The sequence below is a fragment of the Mauremys mutica genome, chromosome 3, assembly GCF_020497125.1.
Source record: "Mauremys mutica isolate MM-2020 ecotype Southern chromosome 3, ASM2049712v1, whole genome shotgun sequence".
Taxonomy (NCBI): Eukaryota; Metazoa; Chordata; order Testudines; family Geoemydidae; genus Mauremys; species Mauremys mutica.
In genome coordinates, this window is record NC_059074.1 from 81,382,709 (window position 1) to 81,404,249 (window position 21,541).

Sequence of the window (21,541 nt, forward strand, 5' to 3'; positions counted from 1 at the left end):
GCATTGGCCTCCTAAACCCAGGATTGTGAGTTCAATCCTTGAGGGGGCCATTTAGGGATTGGGGCAAAAATCTGTCTGGGGATTGGTCCTGCTTTGAGCAGGGGGTTGGACTTAGATGACCTCCTGAGGTCCCTTCCAACCCTGATATTCTATCTCTGCCTGCCTCAAATATCTACAAGACAATGGACAACCCTCAGATATCTACCCCAAACACAATTCTCAACTGTAACAACAAACACTTTGTCCAAACCATTGGTACAGCTATGGGTACTAGGATGGCTCCCCAGTACACCAACCTCTTCACAGGCCACCTTGACAAAGAATTTCTGGACAAATGTACCACAAAACCAATGATATACCTGAGATAAATCATGGTATTTTCATCCTCCAGACCAGTGGTTCCCAAACTTGTTCCGCCGCTTGTTCAGGGAAAGCCCCTGGTGGGCCGGGCCAGTTTGTATACCTGCCGCGTCCGCAGGTTCAGCCGATCGCGGCTACCAGTGGCCGCGGTTTACTGCACCAGGCTAACGGGAGCTGCTGGAAGCGGCACAGGCTGAGGGATGGCAGAACAAGTTTGGGAACCATTGCTCCAGACAGATGACCTGAAGTTGCTTGTAGATTACAACTTCAACAACCACCACCCACCCATAAAACTCTTTAGAACTCTCCCCACACTAGCATCAACTTCCTAGACACTGCAATTGGCTTCAGCAATAGAATCCTACAGACAATTATATACAAGGAACCCACAGATCACCACACCTATTTCACAGCTACAGGAACCACCCCAAACACACCAAGAAATCTATTATTGACAGCCAGGCACTCAGATACCACTGAATATGCTCTGAGGAGAAAGTCCTTTAACACACTTATAGCCACCTTCACTAAACAAGGCCATTCTACCAGAGAAGTAGATCGCATCATGGAACGGGCTGCCCAAATACCACAAGAGAATGTGATTCAGTACAGAAATAAAAACCCTTCTGACTGCACGCCCTTAGACAAGTTATCACCTACCACCCCACACTGGAACTCATACAGGATATTGTTAAGTAATTACAACCAATACTTGATGTGGACCACATCCTGAAAGAAATCTTTCCTGAACACCCTCTTCTGGCCTTCAAAACCCCCCAAACTCTCCAAGCTCATGATCAGAATCAAGCTCCCCACAGATCACGACATGCCAACTGAAAGCGGCACCAGGCCCTGCCAGAACAACAGATGCAAAACCTGTAGACATATCTCCATCTCATTGCTACAATGATCAACAGACACTTTTCAGGATCCATGGGTTCTACACATGTCCATTACAACATGTGGTATACATCATACAGTGCATCAACTGCCCCAATAACAACTAGGTGGGTGAAACCAGACAATCACAATCCTCTCCAGTGAACTCACAAAGAACAATGATAAAAGATAAAAGCACCATATGTCACTTGTGGATGAACATTTTTTGCAAAGTGATCACTCCATATCTGAACTTTTAGTCCTCATTCTGAAAGGAATTCTGCACAACATCTTCAAAAGATGAGCCTGAGAGCTTAAATTATTATCTTTACTAGGCATTGAAAATCATAGTCTAAGTAGAGACCCTGGATTTATGGTTTATTACAACAATCTGTAACCCACTAACAACCCCCCTGCTAGTTACCTCCCCTACTCACCATCCCTTCCTTTCCTTCCCTCTGACTGAAGCGGTGTTAATGGGCCACTTCACCTTGAATGGTCCCTTAAACTATATGTTAACTACTTGTGCTAAACAATCCACCTTGTATTTAGCTATGACATGCTGAGTTTCCCAGACCTGAAGAAGAGCTTTGTGTAAGCTGGAAAGCTTGTCTTTCTCACCAGGAGAAGTTGATCCAATAAAAGATATTACCTCACCCACCTTGTCTGTCAGCCATATTCAGGCATTTCTCCTATGTACATGTTTTAAGTTGATATATCCGTAGTATGTAACTCAAGAAACAGTCAGGTATAATTAACTGATTTATCAATTGCTAGTGATTTATATAATAGGCACATATGATTATTTATTCCCTAGGAACAGTGAGTTCAGAACTCTCATTATGAAAGTGTCACAAAAGCCCTGGGAAAGCAGCCGGTGTGCAGACCGCAAAGGAGTTACTAATGGAACCATCAAGGTTGGAATAAAGTTAAAGACAATGAGCATTGAGAAAACTTCTGCTCTTTTTTAATTTTCCTGGTAGGAGGGGCAGTAAACATGTATCAACATCCAGCAATTCTTTTTTCTTTTCTTTTCTTTTTATTAAGAAAAGCTGCTAACATGCCATATTACCTCATTTTCACATACAGCATGCATATGTCTCTTACAAAAGTGTAAACACAGATGCAAGTCATGAGTTGTTTGGCTCTGCCCACTGGTAGTGACACCCATGCACTTACTGTAGCTAGAGAGAGTAGTTTTCTGAAGCAGGGGTAAAGGGTGTGTCAGAAGAAACTGTTTCCATTGGGAAGCAGAACTGAAACAATTCCGTATTTCTTATTTCTTTATGTATTTTGTCTACTGTGGACTGTGTAGGAGGTAAGGATAGATTGGTTCTTTCTGGACATATGCCAGCTTAAGCTGCCAGCAAGATTAATTGAGCCTGAGGTCCGTCATAGGCTTCTGTGTGTCTGTTAGTAAAAATTCAGACAATTACTATAGTTCTTCTGAGAACACATAAAACAAGCTTTTCTCCTCCTTCCTGTTCCCATTAGGTGCAAGAGTTGTGCCAAATACTTCACAGCACTGTCAAATCAAGATGAAAAAGTCACATTTTTGCCAAATTAAATATATGAAAACCATCTATTTGACAAATTAATGTTTAAAAAGTGAAAATATACTTTCACTTTACATTTCTCAGTATCGCAAAAGGGAGTTCTTGAAGGTAAACACTACTAATGAGCCTCTTCTACAACTTAGAAGAGAAAAAAAACTGCCACTGACACTTGGAATCCTCCCGACTCTCTGCTGGTCTAGTGGGTTGTCCTGTGATGTGCTGCTCACTGATACTTTGCACAGGTTAAAGTTATACCTGATACACCCCTATTCCACAGCAGTCACCCCTGCTTCCTTTTTGCTTCAGTATGTGTTACTTTAAAAATCCTACTCAAGTATAAACTCAAACTTTCTGAAATAGAAGTAGGCTAATGGGGAGGTTTTCTGGTTGGTGTACTGCTGGAATGCAGTTGTATGGTAATGTGCTACAAATTCCAGCAGCTGCTGACGCTGACTTTACCTTCCACTTGTACTTGAATTATATAGCTCATGCATGCAAACCTGTTTACTTCAAATTTGGCCCCTGAGTGTTTAACTCAGAGCTCATATTGATTTAGCAAGTACAATGCTGGTAAAGCTTACTAGGAACTTTTAAAAAACTCTTGGCACCTCAATGGATGCTCCATTGATGTCTCCTACTATCTGAGGGGACAGCTTGTCTCCTTTCCTCTCCAGCTAGCCTGTGCTGGCCTAATTCTCAAATCCTTTCCCCACCTCTGCATTATCAGGCCACCACTCCACGCCTCCAGAGACAGCACAAATATCTTTGGGGAGCTTTATTGTTTCAAAACTAGAACTCCAATCTGGGTGGAGTGCTAATTGGAAGGACACTATAGATCACCACTCTAGCTGACTAGGTAGTCAGAGTGCTCCAAAAGTAGGTAATAATTACCTTTGGTTTTGCCTGTAGATGTTTTTACCAGTAGAAGTACAGTGTGCTGTTTGAGTTGATACAGTTTTCTTTTCTAGCTATTGCATATTTAAATTTCCAGAAGTCAGCCTTCTGCTTCCAGCAGCTACCATTTTGTCTTCAGTTCAGGTACAGAGTGTTCTGGAGGAGATGTGGAGAGTTGATTTTAGTTCTTTAATGTTACACTGTTTTTTCTCAGTCTAAAATAAGTGGAAGTGCACAGTTGCTTTTTGTGCGCAGAAAATATAACACAGGGCATTAGGAAACTGCAGGAGTAATTCAGTGAGACAGAGAAATATGACTACTAATTGTCATATAATCATTAAGGATATGATTTGGTCACAGAAGTCACAGAATCCGTGAATCACTTTACTGGACCTCCCTGACTTCAGCTTCAGCTATCAGTAGTGGAAGTAGAGGGAGGGCTGTATGTCCCCCGCCTGTGGCTTCAGCTGGGGTTGTATGCCCCTCCCCACCTCCCACGGCTTGAGCCAGGGCCAGAGCTCAAGCATGGGCTTACATTACAGTGTAGACATATCCTTCGACTGCTCTTGTGATAGAAATACTAAAACTAGCAGCTTTATCACATATGCACATATAACCCACAGGTTGCAGCTGTAGCCTAGTGGAGTGAAAGGGGTTCCAGAAGTTCCCAGCTGCTGAAGCAGGCTCTTGAAGATAAGGGCAGAGCCTTTGGGCTGCTCTGTCTAACACTTGCTGCTGAGCCAGTCCTTGGAATCCCTGCCTTGTCCCTCCAACCACAGTGTGCACTAAGTTCAATTCCCCCTCATTCAAGAAATGGGGCCTTTATCCTGTTTCTTTTTGATTGCACAACAGCATTCCTCTCTAGAACAAAGTCCTGTGAGCTAAGCATTTCCAGTGTTTTAAAGCTGGACAGGTATAATAAGAAGCTTTGTCGTGGATTTCGGAGGCAGGGGAAAGTCCTAAGACAACCTTCTTCTGAAGAAGGTATCTTTTGTAAAGAAAAATCTTTGATGCTTACCTTCCTCAGTCCATCTTAACTGATTTCATTGTTTGATTTAAAGGTGGTGATTTCTCTTTAGAGCAGTTATCCTGGTTCATGCAGTACAAATATCTCCTAAAGCTTCCAAAACCAAAATATAATTCCAGGCATAAGGACAATAAGGAAGAAAGAAACAGACATGTGTGCATTTACATGTAACGTATAGATTTCAGCCAATTAACATACACTGTATACATACCTAGACATTGGTGTCATGTAAATGTACGATATAAAGGAACACCCTAATTAAAGGACTACATCTGCAGTTATATTAATTCTATCCAACTTTTGCACTCATACTGTAATTTTATAGTCTTATGAAGCAATTCCATATGCACAATGAACCAATGCCCAACATTCTTCATATGCATATACAGATTTCCTAGCCCTTGATCTCAAGTCCTTCTTTCCTGTGCAGTGTGTAGGAAGGAAGCACCATAAGGAAGCAAAGGTAAACTTTAAGCTTATAGCCACCTTTGCAACATGTATCTAGCAATTTTAGGATGGCAAGGTCTACTCTAAATTAGGTTTCAGCTGCTTGTTGCCCCCAGGGGACCATGGGCTGATGGAAATAGGCTCTCTGGCCATATTGCATCCCTCTTCATCCTACAACATGCCTTCTGTGCTATAGCTGTAACAGTGGCTGTGATGGTGCCTGATCCAAATCCAGTGAAGTCAAAGGAAATCTTCCCAGTGTCTTAAATAGGCTTTGGATCAGGCCCCAGGATACAGTTTTCTGCCAGCTCTGTGACAGCAAGGGAACCCCCTTAAACCAGGGGTGTTCTGAGTCATTGTTTTTATTCCTCCCTGGTTGGCATAAATAGGGTGACCAGATGTCCCGATTTTATAGGGACAGTCCTGATATTCGGGGCTTTTTCTTATATTGGTGTCTATTACGCCCCCCCACCCCATCCCAATCCCAATTTTTCACACTTTCCATCTGGTCACCCTAGGCATAAAGGGTCCTTAAAGCAATGGAGAATCAAGCCCTCTTTGTTTTCTCACTGGTATTCAGTTCAATCATACAAGAGAACAGTTTTATAAAAATGTTGGTCAAAAAATCTCCTGTCTCAGTTGGCAGTTGGTAATTTGGAAATGGGAAGAGTCTACAGCTGGGGGGGATATTGACACTTTAACCAAACCATCCTCCCTTTCCAAACCTGCTGTGATAAAAGGGAGAAACAAGAGGAGGAGGGGCAACAGGGAAAAAGCAAAGACCTAAAGATTCCACAGGGCAGAAACAAACAGACAATGAAAGGGTGTGTTCCTGCTGCTGCAGAACTCCTTCACAGGGTGTTAACTCTTACAATAATAACACCAATACCTCCCCTTCAGATAATTGTTCCTCTGGCTCTGTGCCTTATTAAAGTGTAAACTGAAAGAGCCAAACTCATGCCTGGAGTCGTTCCACACAAGTCCATGGAGTGACACCTGTGACGACAATGGCCCGGTATTCTTGATAGGCCAAAATACAGTGTACACTACAAAAATAGTCATGTTTACATACATTGTGAAATTTGATTATGGCCCAACCATGTTTTACTATGGTATTTCCTTGCGTGTGTGGAAAAAAAACGTTACAGCCAAATTAGGTATAATTGTGTATCAGTGTTAGAACAAGGTTCACTAATAAAGGGCAAGGTCACCCCTTCTGTGGAGAAACTTGAAGAAGGGATAGGTATATCTTGGTATCTTTTCCTTATGTGTCTGCTTTCTGTTGCTTCACTCTGGCTTTCTCCTTCCTTATACATGCACTACTTGGCAAGGAATTGGCCTGTATCTGGAAGGGAAACATCTCCAGTGAAAAGAAAGGCTGATGGGGATATGCCCTCTTTATTCCCCACACTAAGATGTTGCACCACAATTTTTCATAAGGGCAGTTTCCCCAAATTGTATTTGAAATGCAGCCACCTTAAGGGTTAGAAGCGGTTTTCTGCTGTGTTAGTACTTAGTCCTTTGCCTACAATGTAAAATGGAAAACAATGACTAGCCTGCATGCTCAGAGAGACATTTGGGGGAGGGAGGGCTGTATCTAAAGTAAAGTTGTAGTTGGTTTGAAGCTAACAAAATTTAATGGGAGAGTGCAGCTAGAATAAAAGAACATTATACCAATAGTTAAAGTTGAAACAGGGCCAAAACCAGCAGGTTGAGAATAGCTTATGCCCCTGGAGACATACTGATGTCTGAGAGTTTTTAGCAGGATACCTGCATCAAGTCCCAAACCACCCCCTTTGTTTCCAGAGAGAGAAAGAAGAAACTGGTTCTGTGCGTTGCTGGTTTTGGCTTCTGAGATCAGAACTAAGTTTCACATAGGAGCACATCTCTTTATGTTCTCTCTAGAGCTCATCCAAATGCTGCCAAGGACTAGATGTTTAGAGTGGTGAATTGCTTGGAGAATTGTACTTGTTTGATGCTGTTCCATTTCTAATAGGTTTTTCATTGTTGTTCTTTTAACTTTTTTTTATTATTTTTATTTTATAAACAAAAGTTCAAGCTCGGCTGAAACTCTGGGAGTGGATGTCGTGTGGGGGTGGGACTTTCTCTGCAGTGTGTCCTAGATTTTCAGAGATGATTGCGTTCTGCAGACATGGAGCCAGCTCACACTTTCATGTCAGAATGCTGACTCATGTCCTTGCCTGCAGGGCAGCAGCAGGGGCGGCGGGGGGGGGGGGGGAGGGGCGGTGGTCTCTGGGCACTGACTTATGTAAATGAGTCTATGGGTTCTCATGGCTGTCACAGATCCCATCAACTTCTCCTATTTCTTTAAAGCCCTATGAAATGTTAATGTACCCTTGTCTGATTCTGCGTAAGACTGGTATTTTCCAATTCCCCTGGCTCCTGCAGATCTTTATAAAACGAGAATTTTTTCAACAGAATTCCCTGAAAGAAGCACCAAAGGGATTTATGTCTGAATTTTAGAGACAGTCAAAATGGGTTATGCAAAAAATGAATGACCCCCATGGCTAAAGAAATGTTGCCATATGTAGTGATGTAACAATTATGATTTCATTTTCTCTGTAATGCACCTTTAAATTTCTACACAGTCCACTGCCATTTTATGAGGCACGATTGCTGCAGCTTGTGACAAATGAAATACTCACTGATTGCATACCTGCACACACACTGTCAAACACCAGCAACTTTGTTAGTCTCCACGGGGCCTGTCTAAGATTAGGAAAATGAAGTGCATTTAACAAATACCTTACCTAACATATGTTAATTAACATGTTTTGAAACACCACTTAAGCAAAAAGACATCAGTGTTTACAAAGACTTTGCACCTACTAAAAAGAACAGGAGTACTTGTGGCACCTTAGAGACTAACACATTTATTTTAGCATGAGATTTTGTGAGCTACAGCTCACTTCTTCGGATACATAGAATGGAACACACAGACAGGAGACATTTATACATACAGAGAACATGAAAAGGTGGAAGTATGCATACCAACAGGAAAAGTCTAATCAATTGAGATGAGCTATCATCAGCAGGAGGAGAAAAAAAAAACCTTTTGAAGTGATAATTAAGATGACCCATAGAAGGTGTGAGGAGAACTTAACATAGGGAAATAGATTCAATTAGTGTAATGACCCAACCATTCCTAGTCTCTGTTTAGGCCAGAGTTAATTGTATCTAATTTGCATATTAATTCGAGTTCAGCAGTTTCTCTTTGGAGTCTGTTTTTGAAGTTTTTTTGTTGCAAAATTGCCACCTTCAAGTCTGTCACTGAGTGGTTAGAGAGGTTGAAGTGTTCTCCCACTGGTTTTTGAATGTTATGATTCCTGATGTCAGATTTGTGTCCATTTATTCTTTTGCGTAGAGACTGTCCGGTTTGGCCAATGTACATGGCAGAGGGGCATTGCTGGCACATGATGGCATATATCACGTTGGTAGATGTGCAGGTGTACGAGCCCCTGATGGCATGTCTGATGTGAGTAGGTCCTATGATGCACCTACTGTAGACACAGTTTAGAATCTTTAAAAATGTGTTAGCTGGTAATGGTCAACCCTAGACTCCTCTCTACAGCTGACCACACCCAGCTACCATGTTTTAAAGGTGTTAATCCCAGTCTATACTAAAACTCAATCTATAAGATCTACCCCACAGTGGCCTGCCATGGACTAACTGTCCACGTTCACTCTGGTAATACACTTTAACAGTTCATTAATGCACACACTTGGTGGTCCTAGTGAATACATGTTTTTAAAACCCACCTTTTTTTCTTAGCCTAGACAAAACTTTAAGGTAACAGGTTGCACTGTATTTTTCTGTCTTTGGCTCAGTCAGTTTTAAATAACCCTTGCCTTTCAGTAGCAATTAATGGAGTAAATGAGACAATAATCAATGAGATGTGCTTTTAGGAATTACGCATTATTGAAGGCCTTAATGATATCAGATTTTCATATCAAAGGGGTTTTGTTTATGTTTTACACCTATGGGTATGTCTATATTACAGAGACTATACCAGCACACAGAGATGTTGGTATAGCTATGCCAGCAAAACTCCGCAGTGTAGACGCAGCCTTTTAAATTGACAGAAGGTGTTTTTCTGTTGATGTAGGAACAACACCTCCTCTGGGCCTGGCCTACACATAAAACTTAAATTGATGTGGCACTGTAGCTATGCCAACCTAACCCCCAATGTAGATGCAGCTAGGCTGATGGAAAAACACTTCTGTTACTCTAGCAATCATCCCTTGGGGAGGTGAAGTTGCTACAGTGATGGAAGAATCCTTCCATTGCTATAGGCTGCATCTACACTATGGGGTCACAGCGGCAAAGCTATGGCACCATAGCTAAGCCACTGTAGCACCCATACTGGAGCCATGGCCTGAATGAATTGACAGAAGCACTCTTCTGTTGACATAGCTGTGTCAGTCAGGGGGCTGGTTTTTTCACACCTGTGACCAACGCAGCTATGCTGATGTAACTTTTCAGTGTAGACCAGGCCTGTGTTTAAAACTAGAAACATGACTATGGCATTCTGTGATTTCTCACTGCCTTGTAGTCATGTAGAGCTGTGCAAAGTGGGCATAAAATCATACCAGATGAGAGGGATAGTGTTTTACATGCACTTTGCACCAGGGCTTTGGAGTGGAGTCCGGAGCTGGAGCGCAGAGCAGTAGGTTTGTGCCTGGAACTGGAGTGGAGCCGGAGCGGAGCAACTGAAAAATTTGATTGCTCCAAATCCCTGCTTTGCACAGATATTAGTGACTGCACAAGGTGTCAGGAGACATTGGTGAATTATGTCCTCTCTTTTTGCACATACAACACTAGCGTCAAGCACCTTTCAACTGAGTTGTACCTTATTCTTCAATTAATTTCATTTAAATCTGGCCCATAGTAATCTTAAAAATTTATATAAACCATAATCCTGCATTTCTGCAAAGGGAGTTTTGGGTGTGCCATAGTAATGAAATGCTGTTAAAGAATGGGCCTTACCTCTTTGTTGTACTCCTATCTCACAGAGGAATCTTTTGGCATCATTGCTTAATATTGTTGTATAATCCTGCCAGTGTCTTAGGGCTTTACGTGTTCTCAAAGGTCACGTCCTTTTTTCAATCGATTGTCATAGCCCTAAGTAACACAAGTTATTGAGCTCATTACAGTGGGAACTGGTCAAAATGTAGTGGTCTGTGATATATAGGAGGTCAAGCTAGATGATCTATTGGTCCCTTCTGCCCTTAAACTCTATGAATCTATAGTGTTAATTTACAAATTAAGGGTTAATACTTCAAATCTTTCTCCAAGTGAACAGTCCTATTGGCAGGGCCGGCTCCAGACCCCAGCGCGCCAAGCAGGCGCGTGGGGCGGCATTTTGCCGGCAGGGCGGCATTTGGCTCTGGCGGACCTTCCGCAGTCATGACTGCAGGAGGTCCACCGGAGCCCCGGGACGAGCGGACCTGCCGCAGGCATGACTGCGGTGGGTGCGCTGGTCCCGCAGCTCGGACGGAGCTCCCGCAGGCATGCCTGCGCATGCTCCACCGAAGCCGTGGGACCACGGGACGGTCCGCAGGCACTTCTGCCCCGGCCGCGGGACCAGGGAAGGGCGGCGCGGTGAGCCGCCCTGCTTGGGGCGGCGGATTTTCTAGAGCCGCCCCTGCCTATTGGAGTCAAGAGTACCACTCAGTTGTATAAAGGCTATACACAGAAGTAAGTTTTTGTAAGATGCAAATGGTAAATCTTTAATATCTGAAATATTCTTTAGGCTTTTCCCCTTATATTTGGTAATGTTATTATTTTATGCTCTTTGGAAGTCCAAAGATATGACCTGAATGTTCATACAGCAACACTTGAAACAATACCTATCCATGCTACAGCGTTTTAAGTTTACAAAGCACTTCTCAACAACCCATGAGGTAGACTATTGTAAATATTATTTTTAGAACTGGAGAGTCTGAAGCAGAGAGATTAAGTGATGTGCCAAAGGCTACACAGTAAATCCATGCTAGAGCCAGGATTAGCACTCAGCAGTGTCTGACTTCTAGCCCAGTGCTCTAACTCCAAAATGCGTGTCTACTTTTTTACATGTCCATTTTGCAACTGACACAATGTGCACACACAATGACTATATGTACATATATAACCCAATTTACACACACACAGCTGGAATTGTAAACATTAATCGGACACATGCTAAAACATGTCCATTTGACAGTCTGGGTCTAACAGTCTATCGATCCATACAAAATAGGAACCATTCAGCCAACTCGTAAACGCTTTATATGACTAAAGAACCACTTCAAACAGAATAGTACAGCCTTGAAGGCAAAATGCTTTGTGTTCTGCCAACACACATAAAGAAGGATATTTTTTTAATCAGTGTTTTCTTGTTCATAATTTGCTTTCTGAAGAAATACATAGACTGACATCTCTTCAAGAATAGACAAAACTCCTGATTATACTATGAGTTAAGAGAAATATCTTGGGAAGGGAGACAAGTTGCACCAGCCAATTAAAGAAACACAACTTTTAGGCATTCAGTGAACCATTCTGAACACGTGTTGATGACACTGTTTATTTTTGATTGGTTTGGTTTTGGACAAGGTAAATACATTGATCCAGTGGCATTTAATTGATCCAGTGGCATTTGGGACTATTTTTTTCTCTGGGATTTGTTGAGTTCTCTTTTACTAGTTCTTCATTCAAAGCCCAAATCACAAGAGCCAATCACCTTCCGCCACCTCATAGGGAAAGCACAACTTCACTGTAGCTCTCCTGGCAGTACTTGCCAGAGAATTCCCCATAAAAGCCAATCCCAAGGATGTTTGTATTTATACAGGTGATATTTATTCTGTGCGTATTCATTCATTTTCAGTCACTAAACAGTGTTATGAGACCGATGTCTCACCTACAGGAAATGAAATGTTTCATTTCCCTGTTTTCTTCAGATTTTGCACATAAGCTATTACAGGAGCACACTGAAAAAAGGCAAAGGTGAATGGAAGTGGCAGTGACAGGGAAGGTCTTGGACCATGTTTGCCTGCTTACTTTATAATTGGTTCTCCCTTCTCTTCACTATCTCCCACGTAATCCTCTGTGACTTAAACTTTTATAACTTCCATCAGACCCTTTAGCCTCCTGCCTCCTCATTTGATTTCCAGCGCTGATCCTCTCTTCCCGCTCAGCAAAATGGCTACTTACTTACCCACATCTTAACTAACATAGGGCTGTTTCTCTGAGCTGTCAATATCCAAGTTCCCTCTGTCTCGGACCAGAGCTGTGTCTTCTTTAACATTGCCCACTTCCCTCTCGCCCAGCTGTTCCGTGATTTGCAATTCATTATTTTCCAGTGGTATAAACACATGAAAAAAATGAGAGGTGGAATTGGGTACCAGAAGTGAGGAAATGGAGGGGGATTGGTGGGGGGAACTTCTCTGGAAAACTTGGAAACAGTAGAGGCAATTTTCTGCATTTCAGCTGATTTTAGGATATTTCAGAATATTTTGTACACAGTATATAAGCATTTATCTACTAAAATAAGCTGTCATTGGCAAGTTATAAAGTTTTAAAAATAAAAAGTAGATTACACTCACCAAGCACCAATGGCACTCAGGTATTTTCTGTCAGACACACAGGAGTATTGATACAAAAACATACAAAAGAAGGTTTTAAAAATTCTATATCATTTTTGCAAACACACATAAAAACATTTTATTTGAAGCCAATAACGACCCTTCTTTTCTTACTAAAGCAGGTTATCCCCACCAATAGCCATAATACTCAACCCAACTCATTGATTAGAACTATGTCTCTTGGCATCTTCTGAGAAAGTCAAATATTTACTTGTATTTTATTCTACATTTGTACAGCACACACACTGTAAAACAACAGAACAACTTATTATGGTTTCTCTGCCTTATTTTTCCATTCTTCCTTCCCTTTCCTATTTACTTTCATTCACTCTGGGATTTCCTCTCTTTCTTCTTGCTGTATATCTTTTCTTCCTATCTTTTTCATTGTGTTTTCTGTTGCTTTCCAATCTGTAAAAATCTTGGGATATCCTGGCAGAAACAAAGCAAATTTTAGCAACAGAGCCCCTCATGAAGCCACATTGCATTTGACTAATAATCCTACTGAAAACACACTTTTTATGCAAAGTTTTTCAATGGTAATCCATGTCTTTTTGTTTATTTGTTTGTTTTTGTTAAATGCACTGCTTTAAGGCTGTGTCCTCAGCCTGTTTCTGAGATGTATTGTCCATGTCTAATTTCAATTGTGAACTGTTTAAGGGCAGAAACTGCTTTTTCTTTGAAGTTTGTACAGAACAAAGCACACTCTAAAACCTAATAAATAATACAGTCTAAGGTGTTTTAACACAGTCTAAGGTGTTTAGCTTGGGGAGATGGGATATCTGTTTTATATATATACACCCAAGTAAAAGCTAATCAGTTCTCAGAAGTCTCAAGTTATACTGCCCTGAAGATCTCTATTAGCCCATGACACTCGGCCCTGATAATTTACAGTAACATTAAGTTTTAGTGCACAGTGATTACCTGGTTAGATGGCATGGATCACAAATTAATTTCCAAAACCAGTCTCCAGCTGCTGCTGTTGCATTTGGCCTCCATCATACAGACTGGAGAAGTAACCAATGGTAAGGATCACATGAAATAATTTATTTGATTTCCTCTGATGTTTTCAAAGATAAGAACCTCACACCTTTTTGAATGTCACTCATCTGAATGAGAAGAATGTTACAGTCTGTGGGAGTGCCAATTAAAGTTAATTATTACTTGACTGACCTGATTTGGCATTAAATGTCTGGTAGAACTTGCTCTCTTCTTGCGAAAGGGAGATTTTGCTTCTCTACACCTGTCTGATTTTGATTGATCATCCAACTATAAGGTTCAAAATCCAACACAGGGTATGTGTCCAAATCAATCCTTACAACAAAATACAACTTTCAAGGCTCTGCCCTGGTATGTCATTGGTTAGACATGTTACCAGAAGGTGGATCCCTTCTGGTGGATCTCTGGTGGCTTGAGTATCCTCATCAAAAAGTCTTTCACTTTCCAGCCTGCTTTCTGGTTTCCATTAAGTTCTTTGGAATTGACTGCTCTGATTAAAGCAGTTATTTTTCTAACTTGCCTTCAAACACAATGAAAATAAGTTCAGATTCTGAGTTGGGTGAGTGTGGGGAAATGGAGTAAGGAGTAAGTCTTGGTGATAAGAAAAAGCACCAGAAGTAGTGATGGATTTCAAGAGAACCGAGGCCCTGTTCCCAAAAGCACTTTAGCAGTGCTGTGCTGAATGGAGATAGGATAGTCATGTGCTTAAAGTTAAGTGTGTGTTTAAAGGGCTTAGTTGAATCATACCTCTAAGCCTGGCAACTAGAAGATGGAAATAGAGACAAAATATAGTAGAAGTTATATATCCAAGAATAAAAGAAATGAATATGCCTGTGCCAAAGTTGTTTTGCACTGTCAAGACACAGTTTGCCAAAGTAGTGCCAGGTGAAAGTAGTAGTACTGTGAAAACCATAGGTGGTGCCAGTTCTCAGGGTGCGGCTGGTGCCAGCAGAGTCCATTGAAAGGAAATGTTATTTTACCATGCAGTCTTTTAAAAAAACAATCACCCACTTCTATCTTTTGTATGGTTCATTGTACTGTCCCCACCTGGCCATACTTGTCACTATCACTGTCCATCTTCCTTCTGCTGTCATTATTTTAGTACTTCACTCTTCATTTTGCTCATCAGTGTGGCTCTGGGAGGTAAGCCCCTAAGCATCCTTTCTCCGTCTCTTAGTTTATATTCCCAGAAATGCAAAAGAAAACAGGAATGTTCCTTTCAAACATTTCTATGTAGTTCTGAAAGCAGCGAGGTCTGTGATCATTTTTGGTGGGAGTTCTGCAGGGGAGATCAGGTTCTTATGGAAGTTCCGTGTCCTGCATTCTTGACCATGCCCATTATTCTCTTTTATGTGGCATCTCCATTACTAGAGGTTTGCAACCATGGTAGCCTGTTCTGTACGATCTTCTGCTAACCTCTTTATGGATGAATAGTCCTTTCAATCCACCCACAATGCCACATCACTCATCCAAGATCTTCTTTTTTTGCCTCCTGTTCTTCTAGTATCAGCTTTCCCATAAACATGCATCGCTCACTGAAACTCTTAAACTGTGCCCTGCGAATCAAATCTTCCTTTTCATAGGATCCCTGACTAGTGATTGCTGAGTTCCAATCATCTCCAATACTTCTTTGTTGGTTACATAATCTATTCATGATAGTTTCCAAATTATTTTATAATACCATAACTCAAAGAATTGTAGTTTCTTTATCAATTGTTTGAATGTCCATGTTTCACAACCATAATTTAACATAAACCAAATGTAAGTTTTTAGGACATCAGATTTATGTCCTTTCTCATCAGATGTGTATTCTTCCACAATGTCTCTTGTGCTCTTGATGCTCTGGTGCTGTCTTCAGAATCTGGTCTTCTGTCTTCAGTAATGATGTTTCCTACACAGCAATGATTTCTCACTTGCTGTATGGCTGTGTCGTTCATTGGAATCTTGCATGTGTATACCATCATGGTGTTTGTTTTGTCCACATTCAACTCTAAACCATATTCTTTGCCATATTCATATATAATCTCCACTAACTTCATCAGACCTTCTTTAGAATCAGCCAAAAGCACCGTGTCATCCGCATAGCGAATGTTATCACCCATTTTCCATGCATCTTAATATCTTTTTCTGTTTCTTCAATTAATTTCATCAAACATCATAAATGTTGAATAAAGTTGGTGTCTGACTCCTCTCTTATCTCTGTTACATTTTCATTTTCATCTTCTATTATATCTCCTACTTATGTCAGTAGAATTTTGCAGAGTTCATACCCCTCAATCACTACAGATCTTAATATGCTGGAAAATTTGTAGTGGTAGATTCTATCAAATGCTTTTCAGAAGTCAATAAAACATCAACAAATATTGTTTGTCCCATTTCATCTGATCTTTCCAATAGGAGTTTCAAGTTCATAATGGTGTTTATCATGCTTTTCCACGTTCAAACCATATTGTTGTTTGCTTATTTCCTTATGATATTTCCCTGGTATTCGGTCTTGAATAACTCACAGAAGTATCTTAGAGGCATGCAATACTTGGCTGATTGTTCTGTAGTCTTTACAATCAATTTTTTGGGGGGGAGAAGGAGGGGGAGCAGAGTGGTGGATACATAGTGGGGTTATAAAGTCTTCTGGCAATTCTCCTGTCTGAAACATATTATTTATTATCTCCGACAGAGCTTTCAAGCCTTCATCCCCTATGCTTTGTAATAATTTAGCGAGTATTCCATCACAACCCAGTGCCTTCCTATCAGGAAGTCTTTTTATGGCAGCCATGATTTCCTTATCCATTATTGGTGGGCTTACTTGATTAATCTCTAGTTGAGGTCTTCCAGGTATATCATCACTATATAGTTCCTTCATATATTCTCACCATCTCTCGTTGTATTTAGGGTCTGCCAAATTTTATTCATTTTTGTCTTTAAGGCTCATATTGGTCACCTTTCATCAGTAATTGAAGGCTCCTATCTTTTGATACCTCTCACTTTCTTTGTTCTCCATGGTTAATTCATATAAAACTCAAGAACATATAAAAGAAACACAAGTCAGTAAAAAGTACTGCAGGGCATCATCACTTTGAAACCTCCAGCTGGCAGAGATTAAATGGGATATACCTAAAATACCCTCCCTCTTTTAGCTTTATTGTCATGCACCTTTTTGCCTTGAAAACATGATTAAGTTTCATAGAGTTTTCATAGAAAAACAATTCAAAGCATGGGCCCCCTAAAGTTTGTAGGCCTGGTCCTGAAGGAAAAAATCTTCTCTTAGTCCCCTTATATTCTCTAAGATGTCAAATATTTCCATCACCCATCTTTTACCTTGTCACATAATTCACACTTTGTACCTTGTGAGGGTACAAAAGGTTCCTGCTAGGATTCCAATTTTCTTCAGATGGAGTGAGTATATTGCTTCCATTGAGGCTCAGGCACACTTATTGCTGGTTCAGGTCCCATATTATTGTAGCATCCAGGTACTTTCCTTAACCTACATAATACCCTTTATAATTATGCTCTATTGCATCAATATCTCCCTCATTTAATCATCTTTACAACCATCTGAGTTCATGTTGTGCTAGACATACATGTTTCATCATTATCTGAACATGCTGATTTGGTTGGTCATCACTACAACCATTTAGTCCAGTGTGGAATTCTATGCTAAGAGAAATTGCCAATCGCTCCTCATATCCTAATGAGAGACTTGCCTATTATGCTTGCCACAGCACACTCTGTGTCATTAAATCATGGCACATGTTTTATGAAATGCTTTAAGTTGTCTTGGCATGATAATGAAACTCTTTGTAAGTTGAAGCTGCTGGTGGTGATGTCATTACAATCAAATAAAAATCCCCAAAGCTGACATTGAAAACCCTCTATCTACTATTCCCCAGTTTATTAATAACGTTATAAATAAGGAAATAGTAGTTGTCTCAGTTTCAGGGTAACAGCACCTGTATTCTCCCTTCATGGTCCCTATAAAGACCTTAAAGGTTTCCAGTTCCCAGCTGCCACCTCTCTTTGGCAGAGATCTGTGTCTCACTCCCTCCTGACCAGGGACAGCTAGCTGGATATCCCCAGCAAGCAAGACTGCCTAAACAGGCCAGCATCTGTGCTTTGCTTTCACTCCAAAGGCTATGTATTGCCCACAGCTCCTTCTAAGCAAGCACATTTATTCTTAAGGTAAAAGCATTACAGAGAAAACATAAAACCGAAAAAAGTTCCTATACACATGATAAAAGCTGACTAGAAGCAACCCATCTGTATTATGAGGCTCTGGAAGTTGAAGTCCTTCCAACTTTTCTACAAGGATTGGGGCTCCCCCTCGACCAGAAAGAAGGTCAGTTTAAACTCAGGCTATTTATCCAAAAGTCATTTCTTTGTCCATTGATCTCTGAAGACTCCAGTTTGAACTAGTATATGCATGCATTCCCAGGAGGTAGAACCTCTCTGGGATCATTACAACCTGGCCAATTTGTTTTAATCACCACCTACAATTTTTAGTTCCTGGAGGAGCCGTGATGGCCCTCCACCAAGGAGTAGACACAATCATACATAAACCATCCATTTAAAACAAAGAACTCCAAAGATATTGCAGGAAGTTGCCCTATCTATCACAGTAGTACATTAGAGAGTGCATTACTGGGAGACCCTGAGAATACCAGGCCTAAGGTGAAGTTGGTCCAACTTCTATTGATTTGTACTCAAATACTGGATTCCATTTTGGATACATGGACTGATAAATGTATTGAGTCAGATGCCTTTGCTTTATCTGCTCCCATAGTGTTATACTCAACATTAAAGGACTCAAAACAATACGACAGAGCAAGAGTGGCCAAAACTATTTCACAAAATCTTTCTTTTCCTATTATCTATATATAGTGTAACCCTGACAGCAATGTATATTCTGTAAAAATGGAGCTATGTGAAGACCGTGCTTGTGGTTATTATTTCTTGCCTTCCTAATTGCAAGAACATGCAGAGAGTAATGGCGGTGGCAGAAGAACAACAATGAACGTTTGTCTGGGAACATTTTGACTGAGGAACCAAAAATATTCCAGCCACAACATTAGCAGAAGGAGGAGAGTCTGGCTCATTGCAAGTCTGCTGATTACATAGTAAGTGGGCTGACTTCTGGAATAATGGAAAGATGACTGAAATCCTACCCAAGTTTAGCCATGCAGATGTAGCCCTGGCTTCTACCTGCTGGAATGTGATAGCCAGCTTCAATAAGGTCATTAGTGAAATTGGTTTTGATGATGCATCTTGAGGACAGGTGTTACAACATAACAGGTATCTACATCTTTTTCCAGAAGAAACAGTAAGCCACTAAGAAAACAATTACAGCATAACTGTGTAAGCGCTACAAGAATACAAAATGACAGAGAAGAGTATTAATGCAGCAATATCCAATAGATCACATTCTAACTTCTCCTCCAGTTACAAGCAAAAGTGCACAGAGACAGTCAGAAATTGTGCAGAATATGAGCCAGTTCCATGGAGCTGAGTCTAAAAACACACCCACAAATGAGAGAGAGGAGTACATATAACAGGGAAGTGCACTGGGCAAACTAGAAGGTTGCAAGTAGCCAGGGCAATATTTTCCACACAGACCAACCCTTCTCTCCCAATTCCTTTACCCCATAACCATCAAACTCTCTCTCCCATCCTATTCCCTGTAACTCCATACTTTTCCTTTCCTCCTTAAATCTCTCCAATATTTTCAGTCTCTCTCCACTTCCTCATTATTCACTCATTTCTTTCCTTGACTCTTATTCCACTAACTTTCTACCACTTCCCCATCTCATTCACTTACTTATTCATTCTCACCATGTTTCCTCACTTCTCCTTTCCTACCCCAGTCACTCACTCCTCCTGCCTCATCATTTGCTCACTAGTCCCTGCCCTCCAAACACCTAAACCCTTAGGGCCTGATCCAGACCAGCCCTCATCAAAGCTGCTCTACCTTGTGCCAGTGAATGGTAGCTCCCAAACAGCTGTTCCACAGACCAGGATCACTAGGGCACATACCAGTTTTACTCTGCCTCCTCCTGCCTCTGCCCCAGGCAGGCATGCCCTTTACACTTGTGGGGGATATTGGGCATAGGAATCCTCAGCTTCTGCCTTAAGAGAGCTGTGCAAAGGAGGACTTACCGGGGCTGATGATTTGACCCGTCATTTGGCAGGTGGGTAGAGATATGATGTTTTCCAACTCACGGAGAAACCACGGACGGTGTCATTTATGGGAGGGATGCATCCAAAAAATTTCTCCCATTCCACCCATTGAATGTGTGGTGAGCCATGACATGAGTTGAGAGAGAGTAAATGACTCTGGAAACTGCAGGAAGAGACCCCCATTATTCTTATTAAGAATAAGCATTGTCTCATGGCACAGGAGATGTGCCATTCTCCAAAAGGTGAGCGACAGCAGCAGATAGTGGGGGAAGTGGAAAAAGTAGTAACATTCACATACATAGAAACACATCCTGGGTCTAAATTATATAGCACTGAATCCCATTACTTCTCAGGGCACCGAATATTCAAACTGTTACCTTATAGTCCCTTATAAATGGACAATATTCAAGAGTCTGTGCTTCCATATAGTCAATTTTATATAAGGAAAAGCTTCAAGGAAATATACAGTAATTTCATGAAAAGATCAAACAAAAGGACTTGCTTTCTTAAAATAACAGAAAAAAATTTCCTGATTATAAGTCACCAGATTTTCCCATCTATGGAAAGAATGAGCTGGAAGTTGACCACATTGCAAAAGCACTTGTAGAAGTCAAACTTCAATGAGTTAGTCTTTTACATATTCCTAAGCACATTGTGTGAATCAGTGAGGGGTGCAGTATATTTGTGTGCAGGTGTATTTCCCCAATAAACACTCCTCCTGAAGAAACTGGTGTATTGTGCATATGGAGGTGTGTGCTGATTCATCTGCGGTTACTGATATATTGAAAAGAGTTTCTCTGAGGTAGATTAGGAGAGTGTCTAAACCCTTGTCCCATGTTCCCCATTCTGACTGGTAACTAAGACACACAACATCATTTGGTAAACAAATATATCAGTGTTGTTGCAGCATTGCACAGCCAAGTGGCAAGGTTAAAGTTAGAGACCAGAAGGCCAAGACTAGAATCTGCACTAAAGAGCCCAGCCTGAATGTGCTTCAGACTTTTTCCACTATGATTTCCCATGAGTGCAGCTTTACTGGTGCTAATGTAACACACTGATCAGTGTATATTAGGTATCCCCATCTGGTCCTGATCCACAGAGCATGTGAGTCTCTTTCAGCTCATTGCTATGGAATATGGCTTTTTTTCAGTTCAAGCTTTTAATTCTGGAGATCTTTAGTTCAGTCCCTGGTGTCAACCAAGATAGCAGCTGTTACAATTGCATGAGTCCTCATGAGTACTGGAAACAGGCGAGGCAGCGGAGAAAAGGAGAGGGTCGGGAAACTGAGTGTTGGGGAATACCTAACAATACACATTGGGTCTGAGAGCTGAGACTTCTGGGACCCTAGCAGCAGAAAGTTGGTCCATGAAACATGTAGCATGCTGCCTAAGGCCCTGATTCAGTGAAAGCGCTTAAGCATGTGAGTTATCCTTTCCCTATTCGGGAAAGCACTTAATCATCTGCTGAAAGTTAAGCATGTGCTTAAGTATCTGATGAATTGGGGCTTATGTGTGTCATTTATCCCTCTCATGACAAGACCCCATAAAGCAGGCCTGCACAACTCGTAAAGCAG

At 41.1% G+C, this 21,541-nt stretch overlaps 1 long non-coding RNA gene across 1 annotated transcript in view; it reads right to left on the reverse strand.

Annotated features, from left to right (window-relative positions):
- Positions 1–2,542: 2,542 nt before the first annotated feature.
- LOC123366212 overlaps positions 2,543–21,541 on the reverse strand; it is a 42,084-nt gene continuing 23,085 nt past the window's right edge. The window contains exons 2-5 of the long non-coding RNA XR_006577961.1: positions 10,172–10,306; positions 4,708–4,809; positions 3,687–3,845; positions 2,543–2,764 (exon numbers count right to left, since the gene is read on the reverse strand). This is a non-coding gene — a long non-coding RNA (uncharacterized LOC123366212). The remainder of the gene's footprint in view (positions 2,765–3,686; positions 3,846–4,707; positions 4,810–10,171; positions 10,307–21,541) is intronic.